Raw genomic sequence first — 5,374 nt, 5'->3', positions numbered from 1 at the left:
GAAACACTAGAATTCATTCTTAAGAACTCTGAAGAAAAATACCTAATCTAAGCAACAAGATGAACCGTCAGTTGTCCATACACAAAACAATCCCCGGCAACGGTGCCAAAAACTTGGTGTGCGAAATTGTGATCACTACTTTTCACAACTCAAATAATCCCTAGTAATGGCCCCAAAGACTTGGTGCTCAATACCATGGCATAAACACAACTTTGCACAACTAACCAGCAAGTGCACTGGGTCGTCCAAGTAATAAACCTTACGCGAGTAAGGGTCGATCCCACGGAGATTGTTGGTATGAAGCAAGCTATGGTCACCTTGTAAATCTTAGTCAGGCAGACTCAAATGGGTGTAGATGATATATGAGTAAAACATAAAGATAAAGATAGAGATACTTATGTATATCATTGGTGAGAGCTTCAGATAAGCGTATGAAGATGCTTTCCCTTCCGTCTCTCTGCTTTCCTACTGTCTTCATCCAATCCTTCTTACTCCTTTCCATGGCAAGCTTATGCAAGGGTTTCACCGTTGTCAGTGGCTACCTCCCATCCTCTCAGTGGAAATGTTCAACGCACCCTGTCACGGCACGGCTATCCATCTGTTGGTTCTCGGTCAGGCCGGAATAGAATCCAGTGATTCTTTTGCGTCTGTCACTAACGCCCCGCCTGCTAGGAGTTTGAAGCACGTCACAGTCATTCAATCATTGAATCCTACTCAGAATACCACAGACAAGGTTAGACCTTCCGGATTCTCTTGAATGCCACCATCAGTTCTTGCCTATACCACGAAGACTCTGATCTCACGGAATGGCTGGCTCGTTTGTCAGGCGAGCACTCGGTTGTCAGGCGATCAACCATGCATCGTGTATCAGGAATCCAAGAGATAAACACCCAATCTAAGGTAGAACGGAGGTGGTTGTCAGTCACACGTTCATAGGTGAGAATGATGATGAGTGTCACGGATCATCACATTCATCAAGTTGAAGAACAAGTGATATCTTGGACAAAGAACAAGCGGAATTGAATAGAAGAACAATAGTAATTGCATTAATACTCGAGGTACAGCAGAGCTCCACACCTTAATCTATGGTGTGTAGAAACTCCACCGTTGAAAATACATAAGAACAAGGTCTAGGCATGGCCGAATGGCCAGCCCCCAAATGATCTAAGAACTAGATGTCCGAAGATGAAAAATACAATAGTGAAAGGTCCTACTTATAGGGAACTAGTAGCTTAAGAATTACAAAGATGAGTAAATGACATAAAAATCCACTTCCGGGCCCACTTGGTGTGTGCTTGGGCTGAGCAATGAAGCATTTTTCGTGTAGAGACTCTTCTTGGTGTTAAACGCTAGCTTTTGTGCCAGTTTGGGCGTTTAACTCCCATTTTGGTGCCAGTTCCGGCGTTTAACGCTGGGAATTCTGAGGGTGACTTTGAACGCCAGTTTGGGCCATCAAATCTTGGGCAAAGTATGGACTATCATATATTGCTGAAAAGCCCAGGATGTCTACTTTCAAACGCCGTTGAGAGCGCGCCAATTGGACTTCTGTAGCTCCAGAAAATCCACTTCGAGTGCAGGGAGGTCAGAATCCAACAGCATCTGCAGTCCTTTTCAGTCTCTGAATCAGATTTTTGCTCAGGTCCCTCAATTTCAGCCAGAAAATACCTGAAATCACAGAAAAACACACAAACTCATAGTAAAGTCCAGAAAAGTGAATTTTAACTAAAAACTAATAAAAATATACTAAAAACTCAACTAAGTATACTAAAAACATACTAAAAACAATGCCAAAAAGCGTACAAATTATCCGCTCATCAGTACGCGTTGCAGTGCGCACGTGATTCTTTTAGTGCAACTTGTGCCTGGCGATTTTGGATGGTTTCTGGACCCATTTGGCACTGGAATTCTGTTAGAGAAGCATTAAGAGGACCAAAGATTGAAGGGGAAGGCATCTTTCATTCATTGTATCTTACACACTCATTAGGATTAGGATTAGTTAGTTTTAGAGAGAGAAGCTCTCACTTCTCTCTAGGATTAGGAATTATGGTTAGATTAGGATCTCATAGTTCTAGGTTTAATTCAAGTCTCCTTCTACTTCTACCTTCAATTGGTGATTGCTACACTTTGGTTCTTCTTTCTATCCCTATTCTCTTGTTGTAATTTCTCTTATTTTGTTTCTAGGTTTTGTAATTGAGATACTCTTGTTCTCTTTATTTTCTTTTAATAATGCAATTTGAGGTAATTCATGATAATTGTGATTTCCTTGATTGTTGTTAATTCTTTGCATTTGATTGTTGTTAGAATTCATTCTTGTTGTGATTTACAATACTTTTCTTTTGTACCTTCCAAGTGTTTGATTAAATGCTTGGAAGGATGTTAGAGTAGAATTTTATGTTCTTGGCTTGGGAAGGTAACTTAGGAACTCTTGAGTTACTAATGTCTAAGTGATTGATAGTTGATAGCCATTGACTCTAGACTTCATTAATTCAACTAGTGAAAAGTAGGATTTATGGACTTGGATTGATAAAACTCACTTGACTTTCCTTTGCTACTTGTTAAAGGATGACTTAGTGGGATTGATCCTTGCAACTACCATAATTCTGGCTAGTGACAATGATAGAGACCCTTGACAACCAAACCTTGCTAAGACCATTTTGTTAATAGAATTTCACTACCATTTACTATTCATATTTCTCATTCAAAACCCCAAAATAAACAAGTCCATAACCAATAACAAGAACACTACCCTGCAAGTCCTTTGAGAGACGACCCGAGGTTTAAATACTTCGGTTTATAGATTTTAGGGGTTTGTACTGGTGACAAACAAATTTTTGTATGAAAGGATTATTGTTGGTTTAGAGACTATACTTTACAACAAGACTTCATTGGTGAAATTCTAAACCGTCAAAAATTCTCTCATCAGGCGCGCGCGCGCACAGTGTGCTTGCGCGTCGATGACCAAGTTGCTAGGGGGCGCGCAGGCGGCATGCACGTTGGCGCGTGGGTGCCTGAGATGAAGTGGACACAAAGTAGGCACAAGGTAGGCACAACTATCGGGTTTTCTGGCCCAGGAGTAAGAATGAACCACCGGCGTGCGCGCATAGTGCGCTCACGCACGGATGCTTGTTTTCCTTGCTTTTTTTTTTTACAACATAAAAGAAGCTATTCTAACACATTTTTGGCAGGTGTTCAAGCAAGTAGCCAAGAGAACATACTCAAATTCATGCACTATTCAAAACATAGCATTCTCTCCACTTCAACAATTCTTCCGTACCAAAATGATGAAATCTATCTAAATATCCTAGTTATCCAACAAGATTAATAAAACTAGCATTCCTAAGCAATCAACAACATCAAGAAGTCACAAAATTCACAAGAATCTAAAGCTAAAAGCAAGATGGTATACACAAGGAAGATATTACCACGGTGGGGTGCCTCCCACCAAGCACTTTTCTTTAACATCCTTAAGTTGGACGGTCAGTCGCTCAAGCTTCTCCATCTCTAGATGCATCCGCCAATAGGAACAGCTCTAGCTCTTTTGGGAGCTTGTAGCCATGGTACTTCTTCACTCTATGTCCATTCACCTTGAAAGTTGCTTCACTTTTAGGATCAAACAACTCCACCACTCCATAGGGCTTTATCTCCTTCACCTTGAAAGGTCCTTCCCATCTAGAGCGGAGCTTGCTAGTCATGAAACGAAGCCTCAAATTGTAGAGGTGAACCTCATCACCTTCTTGGAAGTCCTTCTTTTGGATGTGATGGTCATGGAATGCTTTAGTCTTTTCCTTGTAAATCCGGGCATTCTCATACGATTCGTTCCTCAAACACTCGAGCTCCTCTATCTACAATTTTCTGGCTACTCATGCTTGGGTCAAATCCATGTTGCACTGCTTTACTACCCAATAAGCTTTGTGCTCAATCTCCACTGGAAAGTGGCATGCCTTACCATAGATGATCCGGAAGGAACTCATCCCTAACAGAGTATTGTATGCCATTCTATATGCCCATAGTGCATCTCCTAACCGGAGGCTCCAATCCTTCCTTTGTGGATTGACCACTTTCTCCAAGATTCTCTTAATCTCCCGGTTGGACACTTCCGCTTGTCCGTTGGTTTGCGGATGATAAGCAATGGCAACCTTATGAACTACCCCATAGTGCTTGATCAGTGCCTCTACTTTCTTGTTACAAAAGTGGGATCCTTGGGTCGCTCACGATTGCTCGTGGCGACCCAAAATGGCATACAATGTTAGTCCTAATAAAAGAAATGACGGTATTGGCATCGTCAAGGCGGGTAGGTATTGCTTCCACCCACTTTGACATGTAGTCAACCGCTAACAGAATATACAGATACCCACTGGAGTTGGGAAATGGTCCCATAAAGTCAATGCCCTATACATCAAATATCTCATAGAACAACATAGGTTGTTGAGGCATCTCATCCCTTTGGGACGTGTTTCCCGACTTCTGACACTGATGGCAAGATACACATAACCAGTTAGCATCCTTGAATAAGGTGGCCACCAGAAGCCACATAACCAGTTAGCATCCTTGGATCAGATTTTAAATTCTCAAGGCAGCTTGAATGATCCGCAACCATGTTTTGAGATCCACTCCAGTCCCTAATCTCAATGTCAAATTCTTGCAAAAGCAAGATCCAATGTATGAGTCTAGGTTTTGACTCATTCTTTGACAATAAGTATTTCAAAACTGCATGATTCGTGTATACCACTATCTTTGATCCTAGCAAATAAGATCTAAATTTATCTAAAGCATGAACAATAGCTAGGAGTTCCTTTTTAGTAGTGGTATAATTGGATTGTGCTGCATCAAGTGTTTTAGAAGAGTATGCAATGACATAAGGGAGTTTACCATCGTGCTGTGCAAGCGCGGCACCTATAGCATGGTTTGACGCATCACACATTATCTCAAATAGCAACGTCCAGTTGGGGCCTCGTACAATCAGTGCCGTGGTAAGAACTCTCCTTAGCTCTTCAAAAGCTTTCACACATTCACTGTCAAACTCAAAGTCCACATCTTTTTGGAGTAGGCGCGACAATGGCAAAGCAATCTTGCTGAAATCTTTGATAAAGCGCCTATAGAATCCTGCATGTCCTAAAAATGAGTGGACCTCCCTCACAGATGAGGGGTGAGATAAAGTGGTGATAACATCGATCTTGGCCGGGTCTACAAAAATTCCTTCATGAGATACTACATGTTCTAACACTATACCTTGTCTTACCATAAGGTGACATTTCTCAAAATTCAAGACAAGGTTAGTATCAACACATCTAGCTAAGTGATGCCAAGGCATCTTAGGCTAGTTTCACTTGCATTTTTCTGTTAGTTTTAGTTGTTTTATGCATTTTCTTGAGCT

The sequence above is a fragment of the Arachis stenosperma genome, chromosome 4, assembly GCF_014773155.1.
Source record: "Arachis stenosperma cultivar V10309 chromosome 4, arast.V10309.gnm1.PFL2, whole genome shotgun sequence".
Classification (NCBI taxonomy): Eukaryota; Viridiplantae; Streptophyta; class Magnoliopsida; order Fabales; family Fabaceae; genus Arachis; species Arachis stenosperma.
Note: the sequence above shows the minus strand (reverse complement) of the source record.